This window comes from Gymnoscopelus braueri (assembly GCF_963280865.1).
Source record: "Gymnoscopelus braueri genome assembly, chromosome: 22".
Lineage (NCBI taxonomy): Eukaryota > Metazoa > Chordata > Actinopteri > Myctophiformes > Myctophidae > Gymnoscopelus > Gymnoscopelus braueri.
Window position 1 is genome coordinate 16,074,200 of NC_137624.1, and position 16,925 is coordinate 16,091,124.

Consider the following 16,925-nt stretch of genomic DNA (forward strand, 5'->3'; position numbering starts at 1 on the left):
GACCCATGCTCAGGTGCCAGTCACACACCTGTGATTATTTGAGTACAAATATATGACTAGATGCAGGCGCGCGGGAAGTCCTTAATACCTAGGGGGGCTGTGCGTCGGGGGGGACTCCTCGCGCCCGCGCGAAGTGCGGGCGCGCGATTTTTTTTGCGATTTTTTGGGGGTTTTCTGTGTTTTTCCCCACACAAAAAGGCAGAAAGACAGTGTAAACACCAGGTTGAAGTTCATCCATGACCGTAACAGACTGCTATGATCCATAAAATATATATATATTATAAAAAAGTAAAATAAAATAAAACTTTTTTTTTTTTTTTTTTTTTTTTCTTCCCATCACCAGGGGGGCTGCTCCCATCACCAGGGGGGCTGCAGCCCCCATAGCCCCCCCCCTTCCCGCGCCACTGACTAGATGACTACAAACAAAACAAAACTACTCTATGTTTTGGTTTGAGAGCAGTCTAACCATTATGAATATCAAAACTTCAGTTATTCTTCAATGTTAATCTGGGCGTAATTCCTCTACAGACATATGAGACAGATTGACCAATGTCTTTTGATACATGTATATAGCAGAGGGAAGATGAATGGAGAACAATGTTTGGGCAGAGAGGGAAACGAGGCTGATTCTTATGATGCTGAGAGAGTTTGTCACACAATCTTGCATGTGTCTGTGTGCATGTGCCTGCCTGTGTGTATTGTGTAGCATTGTGCTGGGGTGAATGCCACCATTGTTGACATTGGTATGACGATGTGGCAGTCCTCTCATTTCTCTACATCCGTCTCTTTAATACACTTACTCCTCACAGTTCACAGTGTATTAGCATTTCTTCATGCTACACAATGAAAAATGCAGCAAGGGAGCTGGCTGCGTCTTTAGTGTGTTTGTGACGTGACAGTGCATCCAGCACAAGTCCAACTCTCTCTCTCTCTCTCTCTCTCTCTCTCTCTCTCTCTCTCTCTCTCTCTCTCTCTCTCTCTCTCTCTCTCTCTCTCTCTCTCTCTCTCTCTCTCTCTCTCTCTCTCTCTCTCTCTCTCTCTCTCTCTCTCTCTCTCTGATGATGATTGCAGTCACACAAAAGGAAGCTAATGTATGTTACAGTACGTTTGTAAATCTCTTACTATAATATGAGGATACCCAAAATGTTACCAGTACACCTGAGTGGATCAGAGTAGTATCCCTTTAAATCCACCCACACCCATCCATATCTGCCTGTCTGGTACGCTGTCTATAAGCCACATTAACATTAGATTGCATTCAGGATATCGGGGTGTAGGATAAAGAGAAGAGAACAGTCTGAAAATGCTGCAGCAAAAGCAGATGCAATACCTGGAAAGGAGGAGGAGAGGAGAGGGGAGTCAAAGAACATAAGTGACTCACCCAAGCAGAAGGAGCAGCGTGTGTGCACTTTGGAGGCAACATCAGCCATGTTTCCATGACTGACACCTCCACAACCTGCCATCTATCTGTCCATCAATCCTGCCACCAGCATCCACCCTGCCTCCTGACGTTACTGCTCCTCATCCTGATGTGGATTCTTCCTGCTTCCTGCTGCAAAGCATCATGGGAGCAGCAGCTGCCCCCCACTGAACTCAATGCTCGACTCATTGCCCACCAATGAGAACAGAGCAAAGGAGGGGGGAGATGTGAGAGAGGCGATAGCAATATGAGGGGAGGGGGATGGTGGTTACCATGGCGACTAATACCCCCGCTGAACTGTGCATTGTGTGCTATGAATGTTAGGGTAGAAACAGTTCAATGTTATCCACTATTTGCATGGAGATGAGGTCTAAGTTGTTGTTGACCTTTATCAGTGATTTATATCACATATTATGATATAAAATGTGTATAGTTCTCATATACTGTATGATACTGTATCAATAAATTATTATCAATATGAGAACTATAGCCTATACAGGGGATATACCTACATAGGTCAGTGACAAAATGGGGTTGGCAAGATGACAATATATATTTTTTTTTAAATGTTATTATAAAGGCATGTATCAGGTTTGTTCAAATTACATTTTCATGACATTCGAAAACAAATTTAGCCATTTTGTTGTATTGAGCGTGACATAATGCTGAGAAAACCTCAGTTTTCTAAATAATCTTTGACAAATGATGTTAAAATTATTCATTATTCCACAGTTTTCCTGTATATTATCACAATCTTAAAAAAATACTGGTTAGTAGTACAACCCAGTTACACCACTTGACAATGTTGTTTCTACAGTCATATTCTACTCTTTATTGAAAAACGTGACATTGAAAATCAAGCACGAGTGTCAATAAGTTCATAATTAACTTTGCAAGTGCTGTGTTTAATTTCACCAGAAAACAATTAATCAGCTGTGTGTGTGGTTTTAAAGGTTTTAAAGCTTTAAGGTTCTAAAAGGTTTTAAAGTTTCTAAAGGTTTTAAAGGTTTAAGGTTCTAAAGGTTTAAAGGTTTAAAGGTCTATGGTATTTTTTAGCAATTAAAAGTTAAATATCTCTAAAACTACAATTGTTTTCAAAAATTCAAATGGTAGCCGATATGTCCTAAGTAGGCCGAAAGTTGTAGCGTTCGAACAGAGTTTGTAGCTAAAAGTATGAAGGACTAGTTAAGGGTCAAAAAACGGGCTGAATAAGTATATAATAAATAGTGGCAATAACATTAGTGTGATGGCTAAGTATATATACTGTTATGCACATTCGTGAAATGTGTCCTCTGCACTTTAACAACTAGCAGCCTCAAATCATTCTTAGGCACACATTGTTGACCTGACCTAGAATCGTATCCAGGACTTCCAGGACCTCTGGTTTATCAGGCAGGCCCACTAACCACTCAGCTATGGCACTCTAATAATGTCAAGGAATCAAAAGGCAGACTATACTAAGTCAGAGTCAAGCTTTACAATATGTAAGTTTAAAAAAAGAAAAGAAAAAAAAGTCAGACTATACTAAGTTATTATTATTAGGTTTTTTAAGTCAGACTATACTATACTCAGAGTCATAAGTTTACAAAATGTATTAAGTACAGTGAATGAAAGGTTTGTCTCCATCATTGAAAATAACATGTAAGCTTGTAGATCGGCTATACAGTAACATGTATGTAAACAGTCTACATAGTCTCGCGTAGCTATCTGCGTGAAGTGGGCGGACGCCTTTTTAGGAGAACAGAAGCAGGTTGGCGTCCGCCCACTTCACGCAGATAGCTACACGAGGCGCGAGACTATGCAGATACGGGAAGTAAACCGGAGATGGTGTGTCTTGCCAAATTATGTTGCGCGAGTCTTGTTTTTTTTGTCGATCTGCTGTTTTTGCTATTCTAGAATGTTTATGCTGTAAGTTTTGGCCATAATGAGGTTTCCGCCCGTTTTATATTGTACATGCAAAATTGCTGCTATACGAAAACGTATTGTTACTGCACTGTTTCTTATTTTTATTTTCATTTGTAATAAAATGTCACTGACATCACAAGGTATTCTTCATTTTACGTATGGTCCAGTATATTAATAATTCATATCAGTCACTGTATTCCAATGGGGCAAGGCAGCCTACTGTAAGTCTTAAACAAATATATATAAAACATAACCCTAACCCTCAACAGTGGGATAAAATCAATATGGTAACGTCTTATGCAAATGAGCCATGCGAATGTAAACAAATCGCTAGTGCAGTTTGGATCTGTCATGACCGTCATGGATGAACTTCAACCTGGTGTTTGCACTTTCTCCATTTCTCCACTAATCTTTCAATGAAACCAGCATAATAGAACAGCTGTGGTACTGATCTCAGTGGAGCATTGGTTAAGATACAGGCCTTGCACACGGAAGTCTCTGAGTTCAAAACCAGCATGAACATTTCCCCAATTTTTACCTGGCTCTTTTACCTTTATCTTGTCTTTCACTGAATAGCACGCAATTGAAAAGAGCAGGTATAAACCACAATGGTACAATGACACAGTGGTACAGTGGTTAAGATACAGGGCTTGAACCCAGAAGATTCCTGGTTCGAATCCAGAATGGGCATTAACCAATTTTTACCCGACTCTTTTACCTTTATCTTTCAGTGAAGAGCACGCTATTGAACACAACAAATATAAACTACAGTGGTACAGTGGTTAAGATACAGGGCTTGTAACCATAAAATTCCAGGTTCAAATCCAGCATGGAAATTTACCAACTTTTACCTGGCTCTTGTGACCTAATCTTTCAATGAAACCCGCATAATAGAACAGATGTGGTACTGATCTCAGTGGAGCATTGGTTAAGATACAGGCCTTAGACACAGAAGTTTCTGGATTCAAAACCAGCATGAACATTTTCCCAACTTTTACCTGGCTCTTTTACCTTTATCTTGTCTTTCAGTGAAAACCACGCAATTGAACACAATGAGTATAAACCACAGTGGTACATGGTTAAGATACAGGGCTTGAACCCAGAAGATTCCTAGTTCGAATCCAGGTTGGGCATTTACCAATTTTTACTTAACTCTTTTACCTTTATCTTGTCTTTCAGTGAAGAGCACGCTATTGAACACAATAAGTATAAACCACAGTGGTACAGTGGTTAAGATACAGGGCTTGCAACCATAAGATTCCTAGTTTGAATCCAGGAAGGGCATTAACCATTTTTTCCCTGACTCTTTTACCTTTATCTTGTCTTTCAGTGAACACGAGAGCACGCAATTGAACACAACAAGTATAAACCACAGTGGTACAGTGGTTAAGATACAGGGTTTGCAGCCAGAACATTTCAAGTTCAAATCCAGCAAGGAACTTTTCCAACTTTTACCTGGCTCTTTTACCTGTATCTTGTCTTTCAATGAAGAGCATGCAATTGAACAGAATAAGTATAAAGCACAGTGATACAGTGGTTAAGAAACAGGGCTTGCAACTAGAAGATTCCAAGTTCAAATCCAGCATGGAAATTTCCCAACTTTTACCTGACTCTTGCACCTTTAGCTAATCTTTTCAATGAAGAGTGCGCAAGAGAGCATTACCACAAGCAGAACCTTAAAAAAAAAAGTTATTATTTTACATTTTTCCACGTTTTACCTGGCTCTTGTAACCTAATCTTTCAATGAAACCCGCATAATAGAACAGATGTGGTACTGATCTCAGTGGAGCATTGGTTAAAATACAGGCCTTACAGACAGAAGTCTCTGGGTTCAAAACTAGCATGAACATTTTCCCAATTTTTACCTGGCTCTTTTACATTTATCTTGTCTTTCAATGAAGAGCACACAATTGAACACAACAAGTACAAACCACAGTGATACAGTGGTTAAGATACAGGGCTTGCAACCAGAAGATTCCAAGTTCAAATTCAGCATGGAAATTTCCCAACTTTTACCTGGCTCTTTTACATTTATCTTGTCTTTCAATCAAGAGTTCACAATTGAACACAACAAGTATAAACCACAGTGGTACAGTGGTTAAGATACAGGACTTGCAATCAGAAGATTTTAAGTTCGAATCCAGCATGGAAATTTCCCAACTTTTACCTGACTCTTGCACATTTATCTAATCTTTTCAAAGGAGAGTGTGCAAAAGAGCATTACCACAAACAGAACCTTTATTTTAAAAAAAGTAATTATTTTACATTTTTCTACATTTTACCTGGCGTTTTACCCTAACTTTATCTTGTCTTTCAGTGAAGACGACAACACGCAATTGAACACAATAAGTATAAACCACAGTGGTACAGTGGTTAAGATACAGGGCTCGAACCCAGAAGATTCCTAGTTCAAATCCCGGAAGGGCATTAACCAATTTTCACATAACTCTTTTACCCTTATCTTGTCTTTCAATGAAGAGCACGCAATTGAACACAATAAGTATAAACCACAGTGGTACAGTGGTTAAGATACAGGGCTTGCACCCAGAAGATTCCTAGTTCAAATCCAGCAAGGGCATTAACCAATTTTTACCTGACTCTTTTACCTTTATCTTGTCTTTCAGTAAACAGCAGAGCACGCAAATGAATAAACCACAGTGGTACAGTGGTTAAGATACAGGGCTTGCAACCAGAAGATTCCTAGTTCGAGTCCAGCAAGGGCATTAGCCAACTTTTACCTGACTCTTGCACCTTTATCTAATCTTTCACTGAAGAGTGCGCAAGAGAACTGTTCAAGTATGACCCATGGTGTCACAGTGGTGAAGATACAGGACTAACAAACCAAAGGTTCTCGGTTCAAATCCAGCAAAATTTTTCCAAGTTTGTCCCTGGCTCTTGTACCTGTACAAGAGCTCTCACTTAACAGCGTGCAAGAGAACAGACTAAGTATGAACCACTGTGGTACAGTGGTTAAGATAAACGCCTCAGAGTGCAAAGACTGTGAGTTCAAACCTCACAGATGGCGAAAGAGAAACCCCGAAAGATGGTAAAAGAGAAACCCCGAAAGATGGTAAAAGAGAAACTCCGACAGATGGTAAAAGAGAAACCCCGAAAGATGGTAAAAGAGAATTCGGAACATGGTGACAATCAGTGAGACAAATGACAGAAAAGGCAGTGAAATACGAACGAGATTCCCAAAGCAACGGCGCAAGTGAACGAGATTCTCAAAGCAACAGCTCAAGACGAAGGAGATTCCCAAAGTAACGGCTCAAGACCAACGAGATTCCCTAAGCAACAGCTCGAGATGAAAGAAGGCAGAGAGATGAGAAGGGGAAAAAGCATTTAGAAATATATATATTTTTATTATTAAATTTTAAGCCCCTCCCTCTACAACCTGAGGAAGGCGGGCTAAATCCATCCTCAAAAAAACTGTAATAGCTATGGCCGGATTCAAACCCATAACCTTCTGCAATTGAAACCTATGCTTTACCTTCACGCCACCAGGCCTTTCACGTGAAGTATACATTTTAGGTAATATTTGAGGTTGAAGGAAGAGCTAGAGATACACATATTCAAATGTTTAAATATTTGCATATTAATATTAGATTTATTAATGTGGTGTTTCTTTTTTTCATCATATTTAAGTAATTTGATCATTTGTTTTAAATGACCAACATTATTGATGTTATTTCCTTATCAAACATATTAGCTGTTGGGTTTTTACATTAATTTAGGTCTTAACATTAAAATAATTAGTGGCTATAAGGTTGTCAGACAGTGTGGTATTACACCCATATGTAAACTTCTCTCTGATTATCTGAAATGAGTTTAACTCATTATATATTATATATATATATATATATATATATATATATATATATATATATATATATATATATATATATATATATATATATATATATATATATCACTCATGGCACGCAGTATATCACATTCATGAACAATTATATGCTTAGCCAAATAGTTATCAACTATTATTTTAACTGTTTAGACAGCATTCTGCCTGTTTGGCTTGACATTTACATTGAATTGATGCCAACCACTTCCATTTGATGTCTTTGTTACAACATAAAAACCTTATGTCATATGCTATGTTCAATAACCATCAATATAGTAAAAAAAACTCATGCCATAGGACACTACATAGTATCCCATGACAACATACTGTAATATAATACTGTCAAAAAACACAAACATGAACCTAACTAACCTCATGTCATCAAAAAAATAGAAAAGATGGGTTTTGATTTCAAGACATCTTTATTGACACAAATGAATAAAATATATGTGTGTGTGTGTGTGTGTGTGTGTGCGTGTGCGTGTGCGTGTGCGTGTGCGTGTGCGTGTGTGTGTGTGTGTGTCTCTCTCTCTGTTGGGAGGAGAGCAGATATAATTATTACAGAAAAACAAAATCAATAATAAATTAATTAATTAAATGTCCAATCAACCATACAACTAAAATTACATTATGGGTGTATAGAACCTGCTTTTAATCTCAAATAGTGTCGTTTTGTGGGGTCTTGTCCTTTGATAACACTCAGGGTGTGGTGTTATGGTTAAATTATTACCCTATGGTAACATTCTGGTAGGTTGTGGTGTTAGTGTGGTGTCAGGGTATATCTTGTGGTGTTAGGGTTAAATTCTTACCCTCTGGAAACATTCAACCAGGGTGTGCATGGTCTATAGAAGGTGGAGTTCTCTGCATCAGGATCCTGATCGACTCCCTCAACAATGGATCCAGACTGAGGTCAAACACAAAGGTCCATAGGTCACAAACCGATGCACACAGTGAGATTTGTAATCCATTCATTTCACTGGGGCTCTTTTACAGCAGTAGAATAATGATCAGATCCTACAACCATAGACCGAGCAGCCAGAGTGGTCAACCGTGGGTTAGATTATTATAGTTTAGTGACCACCTGTGGTATGATGGGTCACTACGGCCCTTTGTGAGTGATTCAGATTGCACACATTAGAGAAGTTAACAACTAACATTAAGTGTGCGTGTGCGTGTGTGTGTGTGTGTGTGTGCGCGCACGCACACTTTTTTTTTAGCCTTCATAAGCTATAAAAACTATATATGTCCTAAACAGCCTGCACTGGGGCCATAACGCTACACCACTGATAAATATCATCACAATCAACCAATAGTATTAGGAGTAAGGATAAAATCCTAGATTAGTGACATTAAAATGTAGGCATTTAGCAGACTCTTATCCAGGGCGACTTACAGTACATTAAGCAAGGTAAACACATAGAATGCAGAGAGACGGTGTAGTGCCTCAGTAAACTATGAGGTAAACCAAGAACCTAGCATCAGTCTAAACCATGGGTCTTCAACAGGGGGTCCGGGGTCCTCAGAGTTACTACAGGGGGGCACCAAATCTTTGTGTGATAGGAACTGCTTTTTTACATTAACCCTTTTAGACCCGAGGACGATTTTAAAAACATTCGCCGTAAAAGATCCGATCTACATACTCACAACGCATCGCAGAGATTTGGTGTAAAGGGAAAAAAAAAGTTTTGAGGGTGAAGTTTTGAAGTGATTAAATGTCTGAAAATACACATTAACATGAATCCAACACAACACTGATGACAGTGCTGTCAAACATGAAGCTATCTATGAAATCTATGAGAAAGTTTGATCTGCGACACAATTTTATCTGTACATTGAAACTATACCAGGTAAACACTGAACCTATAGCATCTGTCTAAATAACATGCCATCTAAATTAAAATGTTAACATTGTGGTCAAGAAAAACAAGCCTAAGTAACAAACTCATGAGAACAAATGACCAGGGTATGTCTGCATGGTCGTCATATCTAGGTCAGTCGCTAGCATCAATGGAGCAGAATGTGAAGGGTCTCACACACTCTCTTCACCTCCAGGCTAGTGTGTTAATCCAGTGGTTCTCAACCTTTTCAGGCTGTGCCCCCCAAAATAATCATATTTGAACTGGGGACCGCCCAAAATAAATCATATTTGAACAGGGGACCCCCATCCTGATAGGCATTTGGAATTGTAGGAGTTGAGGCATTACATTTAGTTTGACTCGGTTCCACAGATAAATATTGTGAAAATAGTAGATCTACAAGCTCACAACGCCACACAACACAAGTTTGACTCGGTTCCACAGATAAATAGTGAAAATAGTAGATCTACAAGCTCACAACGCCTCACCACGAGAGACAATGTGAGCTTGTAGATCGGCTATTTTCATTTTTTTTGCTTCTTTCTTATATTATTTGACAATTTGGCCGATGTTTGACCAGTTGTTATGGTATAGTTTGTTGATTAATTTTGATGGAGTAATGCTCTTTTTCTTTTCTTTCTTTCTTCCTTTTTTTGGTATTAAAAAGTCCTTAAATTGACACTTCACTGTCATCTGGGGACCCCCCCCAAAAATCATGTCGGTCCCGACCCACAGGTTGAGAACCACTGTGTTAGTTGACCAGCCACAGCTCACTTTGTAGTTACTAATGTCAGCTGGTTATGGTGGAAATACTGAGTGAAGGTGTATGGGGAGAGTGAAGTGCTAAGGGCTGAGGCTGAAACTGAAGAGGTGAGTCTTCAGATTACGGCAGAAGATTGGAGTGATTCTGCAGTTCTAACTGCAATGGGGAGTTCGTTCCACAGTTTGGGAGCCAGAAGGGAGAAGAGTCTGGGACATGTGGAATGTTGTCCCGGATGTTTTAGCAAAGGTTCTTACAGCTTCCCTATGTTAGCTGATCTGAGTGAGTGGGAGGGGTTATAGGGTTGAATCAGGCTTTAAAGGTATGGGGGGGCTATGACTTTGGTTGCTTTGTAGGCCAGCATCAGTGTTTTGTACTCTGTGCGGGCAGTAACTGGGAGCCAGTAACTGGGAGCCATTGGAGGGAGTGAAGAAGAGGGAAAAACTTTTGCTGGTTCATCAAAACCAGACATGTCTTATTTGCTGGGGCTTAAGTGCACATGCCGGGAGGCCAAGGAGCAAGTTACAGTAGTCAAGTTTTGATATGACTGTCTGAGATCTGGATAAGGAGCTGGGGCTGACTTCTGGGTGAGGAAGGGTCTGATCCTTCGAATGTTGTAGAGTGTAAACCTACAGGATCGAGTGACCGCTGCAATGTGTGCCTAGAATGAGAGCTGACTGTCCAGCACACCACCAAAGGTTCTTGGCCGTTTGAAAAGAAGCCACCAGGGAGTTGTCTAAACAGAGAGATCCTGCGCGGGGCAGGACATACCTGGGAAGAAGAGAAGCTCGGTCTTGTCTGGATTGAGCTTGAGGTGGTGAGAAGACAAGACATCCACTGTGAGTGACAGGGGTGGAAAAAGAAAAACAGTTTTAGTGTTTAACGGTTACAATCAACCAATAGTAAGGAGTATAAGGATCAGTGACTATGACTGTCACGATCATGAAATTCCACTTGACGATTAATTTTCATACAAATAATTGCGATTAACAATTTAGTTTAAAAGTGTCTTTTTTCTATGAACATTGGAATATATAAATTACATTTATGTTTAGCTTTTAGGCTTTGCAAACAAAAATTGCATATGGCAAATAACTTAAATATACGACAAAATTAAGATAATAATAATTAAAATAAATAATATACTATGGCCAAAATAGGCCATATTTAATCATTTTATCTTGATATCAAAATTATGTTTTTTAAAAAGTAATGGAAATAGCCGATCTACAAGCTCACAACGCGTCGCATTGCGATGCGTCGTGAGCTTATAGATCAGCTATTTCCACTACTTTGGAAAGGTTTGAAAATATAGGAACATTTTGCAACATGGAAACGATGAAGCCGATTATATCATTATTGTGACAGGCCTATCAGTGACATTTCAATCACAGATGAAAAAGAGAAAGAAGCAGTGGATCACCCTGCTTTCATTTCTAAATGATTCTAACATGAAGGACCCATCCAGTCCAAATGAACATTTTAAACAGTTAGCTTCACAAAACACATTTATTTTTGTCATGAAGGCTTGTCAGAGTTGAAATATGAAATCCTCAATGAAAGTATTTTCTCTCAGTTCCTTTCAACTGAAAACTTTAGACAGCTGCTGCAAACAACTTTTGCAGCAGCAAAACAAGATGAGCTGGAGAACCCACTACCTCACCTGTCTGTGTGCTGAAGAACCCAGTGCCCCACCTGTCTGTGTGCTGAAGAACCCAGTGCCCCACCTGTCTGTCTGTGTGCTGAAGAACCCAGTGCCCCACCTGTCTGTGTGCTGAAGAACCCAGTACCCCACCTGTCTGTCTGTGTGCTGGATAACCCAGTACCGCACCTGTCTGTCTGTGTCCACCTGGATCCTCTGGTATGCAGTGACAAGTCCTGAGCACCTCTACTGTAACAGCTTTGGTAGCAGGTCCTGAAGCACACTATCCAAAACACCACATCACTATTAAAGGTCTAGTCCTGGAATGGCTGTGATATTACATTCATTCCATGTATTCCATATACAAAGCCATAGATCACGCCTATGCCCTCCTGTGTCAATTAAATTTATCACAGCCTTCTAGGGCTATAAAGGTCCTATACTTTAACTAAATGTCCATGTCATTACAGTTCTCAGATAGTGTCCATACTCACACAGAAACGTGTTGAAATGTCTCACACACTCTCTTCTCCTCCAGGCTAGTGTGTTAGTTGACCAGCCACAGCCCAACTTGTTATTATTGTCAGCTGGTTATGGTAGAAATACTGAGTGAAAACCCAGCTCCAAACACACAAACATGCTGTTATATCCACACTGATATTAATCCCTAGCTCTTCATTTTCCAGATTTTACAGACATCTCTGTTTTCACCTGTTTCTCTCACTCTCAGACTGTCTTCCTTCCTGCTTTTTTCAGTCCCACCCCCTGTCAGAACCTGCTATGTTGACTAGAGTTGATTGACACCTGGATGCCCAATGACATTGCTTCCACGAGCCCGGCTGGTAAGATGTTCAAGCTGGTTAGATGGTTGGATGGCCAGCCAGATAGATAAAACCCAAGCAAGGCTCATAATAGGCCTTTCACATGAAGAGAAAAAAAGCAAGTAAAGAAGCTGAATCAATGAGAATTCAAATTGGGTAAATAATCTTATTTACCCAATACCTTTGATCTAATCGCCCCAGGAAGACCAATAACCATGGGAGCACATAATGTCTTAACACAGTTCTTCTTCTTTGGAGTCAAAAGTATGACAACCTTGGAGGGGTTTGAACCGGTGATCTTGGGACAACTTATAAGAGAACACAATGAGCCACAGTGTTTGCGGTTTCATTGCAGTTTTATCAGTGCCTTGGGTGTTGTTCAGGATGATAGCCAAAACATGCTTTGGGGTCATAAATAGGACAGGAGCAGATCTTGCTTCAGATTGACTTCAGATTGAGACAAGAGAGTGACTATTGATTTTGGTTGTGGATATAATATACATTGGACAATGTGTTAATAAAGATCATAGGATTATCAAAGACCCCTGTGACCATTGAAGTATGGCAGGCTACTGAATACCTCAACGGCTGCGGTATCAGCAGGGACAGGGACAGCCTGTTATGAACACGCACGCACGCACGCACGCACACACGCACAAACACACAATTGTAATTGTATTTTAACAGATCCCACTCATGCAGGCACCTGACACTTTATATATTCATACTTTCACATAACATTATGTTATCTACATAATAATTTTGACAATAACATATGTGTGTTGGACGTGGATTAGGCCTATCTAAGCAAGCTGCATGTCTTGCAGAATTCAATGGCTTTCTTGAAAATCATGCTTTGGAAAATGGCTAGCAGTAATGTAAAAACAAACAAACAAAATCATTAGTTATAGTCATTGTGCTAAACCTAGGGGCTAAACCAAGCAGGAAACTTCAGAACACTTTCTTTAATTGGACACATAAAAAAGAAAAAGATATAAAGCACCAAACTTAATCAATAGCCTGATAACACCACTAGATGGTGCTTTTGGACTATTCTTTGAGGAAGAAAGTGAATTAGAAAAATAAAAAGGCAGAATACAGTATACTTCTAGTGGTGTTTTTTGCATTTAAAAGAGTACATGCTTTACCCATTCACTTTAAAAAATGGATTAATACTTTGTACACTATTATACAAGTGGCATTCATCTCAGCATCCAACTTTGCCATATCATATCCTCAACTTAGTCATTTTCACAAACAGGCCAGCAAATACAAACTCCACAAAGACACACGCATGTGCGCACACATGTACGTGCGTAAGTGCACACGTCTATCTATTCCCATCATGGTTTTATTTCCCAAATTATATATAAAATGTGTGTTTTGTTGATATTTGTCTCCGCCAGGCCGAAGCTTGTTTTGAACAAAATGCCTGAAATCCTAAACTCAGCGTCCGATTGCCGTGAAACTTTGCACGCACGCACATTCCCGCTAGGCCAAGGAACACATGCCACCCTTTCACATTGTCCTGTTATAGCGCCACCAGGAGGCCGACTTTTGCTAAACAGATTTCTTGATAGGCCTGTTACCCCTACAGATTTCGTAGGAAACATATCGCAAATTGGTACACATTATCTAGTATATAGTCATGTGATCAAGACGCGAAAATGTCCATCCTAAATGGTGAATTTCGAACTGGCCCACAATAGCTGGCCCACAATAACCTACCTGACCTGGCGGAGACCTGTGCTCCGAGGAGCACTTTTTCTAGCTTCTATAGTTTTCTTAAATTCTTACATGGCAATTCATGCGCTGTAAAATAAAATGCTTGAGGGTAACATATGAAAGGAAGTGAAAGTGAGAAAACCAACACTACAGACAAAAGTTTTTATTTACCTTCATACTTTGTGATCATTGTTATTCTGGAATGTGGTTTTGTTGACTTGTTGGTTGTTTTAACTACTTATAATTTTTGCATCCTTTGCATCTTCGGCTCCATTGTCCATCTGTCAGGTGGTATTTCAGTATCAGTATCAGTCGAGTGCGAGTGCGGGGAGCTTGAGAAGACTGCTGATCACATAATCACCACCTGTCCCCTGTATAGACCACCATTGGTGGCTGGCCTCTTTAGCTGATGATGATACACGAAAGAAGTATCATGTCAGTATCACGGTCAGTATCATGTTCAGTATCATGGTCAGTATCATGTCAGTATCATGTCAGTATAGACCACCATTGGTGGCTGGCCTCTTTAGCTGATGATGATACACGAAAGAAGTATCATGTCAGTATCACGGTCAGTATCATGTTCAGTATCATGGTCAGTATCATGTCAGTATCATGGTCAGTATCATGTCAGTATCATGTCAGTATCATGGTCAGTATCATGGTCAGTATCATGTTCAGTATCATGTCAGTATCATGTCAGTATCATGGTCAGTGTCATGTCAGTATCATGGTCAGTGTCATGTCAGTATCATGTCACACCCCTGTCACTGGGATGTCAGGCCCTGTCACAGCATTGTGTAACAGGGATGTCAGGCCCTGTTACTCTGCCATTCCTGTGACAGAACTGGTAACATTACAGGGCCTGTGACAGGGCCATGACAGCCCTGCCATTCAGTCCTGTGAGAGGGGCCTGATGTGACAGGGCCTGACATCCATAAACAATTCTACTTATCATCGTAACAGGTTATTTTCTTCTCTCCCTGGGAAGTAAGCTAATAATTACTTAATAATCACATACTAACAGTCCAGTTTCTGAAATTTAGATGTTTTCCAAATTACAAAAGCAACACAATACACAACTAGAAAAAGTGCTCCTCGGAGCACAGGTCTCCGCCAGGTCAGGTACGTTATTGTGGCCTCCTGGTGGCGCTATAATAGGCCAATGTGAAAAGGGTGCCATTTGTTCAAGGGCTTTTCACTGCAATCGGACACTGCATTCATGATTTGAGGCATTTTGTTCCAAAAATGTGTTTTACAAAATTAGACCTGCTGGTGGCGCTATTACAGGCCAATGTGAAAAGGGTGGCATTTCTTCCTCGGCCTAATAGAAATGTGCGTGTGAAATTTCACGGAAATCGCAAGCTGCGTTCATGATTTGAGGCATTTTGTTCAAAACGGACCAATCCTGCAAGCTTTGGAAGCCAATCTTAGGCAATCAGGATGGAATATGGGAAATCGGATAAATCCGTGTTGATCACATGACTGTAGAGATACTGTGTACTGATTTGTGTGATGTTTGGACAAAATCTGTAGGAGTAGTATCATTAAATTTGTTTTGCACATATCGGCCTCCTGGTGGCACTATAACAGGCCAATCTGAAAAATGTGGGGGCCAACGGTGCAGAGATTAGCTGCTGACGGACAGGACGGACGGACACACGGACGGACACACGGACGGACGGACAGGGGGTAGAACATACTCTCTCGCCATGCCTTTCGGCCTGGCGGAGACAATAAAAACTAGAAAAAGTGCTCCTCGGAGCACAGGTCTCCGCCAGGTCAGGTACGTTATTGTGGCCTCCTGGTGGCGCTATAATAGGCCAATGTGAAAAGGGTGCCATTTATTCTTAGGTCTTTCACGGCAATCAGACACTGCATTCATGATTTGAGGCATTTTGTTCCAAAAATGTCTTTTGCTATATTAGACCTGCTGGTGGCGCTATAACAGGCCAATGTGAAAAGGGTGGCATTTCTTCCTCGGCCTAGTGGGAATGTGCGTGTGAAAATTCACGGAAATCGCAAGCTGCGTGCATAGTTTGAGGCTTTTTGTTCAAAACGGACCAATCCTGCAAACTTTGGAAGCCAACCATAGGCAATGAGGATGGAATATGGGAAATCGGACAGATTTGTGTTGATCACATGACTATAGAGATACTGTGTACCGATTTGCATGACGTTTGGATAAAATCTGTAGGAGTAATGTAAAAAAAAAGGGTTTTGCACAAATCGGCCTCCTGGTGGCGCTATAACAGGCCCATGTGAAAAAATTGGGGCAGAGGTTCTGAATTGGCATCCAGGGAGTGTGTGTGCACAGTTTCGGAGCGACCGGGCCAACGGTGCCAGAGATTAGCTGGTAACACACAGACAGGACACACGGACGGACGGACGGACGGACGGACGGACGGACAGGGGCGAAAACATACTCTCTCGCCATGCCTTTCGGCCTGGCGGAGACAATAAAGCTTACATTTTAATTGGGTGTGGGGGGGGGTGGTAAGGAACCTGGATATTGGATAGGGGCACTGGTCCAAAATTGGTTGAGAAACACCAACCTCATTTCTTGGCACACTGTTTACAGTGGAAAGGTTTTTCTTCAGTGTGGATAGTCTTGTCTCTTCAGATCACCAAACTGACTGAAACTCTTGTCACATTGTTTGCAGAGGTGGAGTAACAGGTTTCTTTCCTGTGTAAGTCAGCTGATGTGTCTTTACTTATCCTGGCTGAGCTAAAGTCTTGGTAAACTGTTGATGACTGTAAGACCCTTGTTCATCGGTGTCTTCTCGCTTCTGGCTGGTTACATAGCTTGTAATTTGATGCAGGCTGCTATGGGGATCTGTCCATTCCTCAGCAAGTAGACATGGTCATTGTGGCTCCTCTTCATGTGTTTTGGGAGGAAGACCTGAGAAATTTAAGCATATACTCTCAGAATAGGAA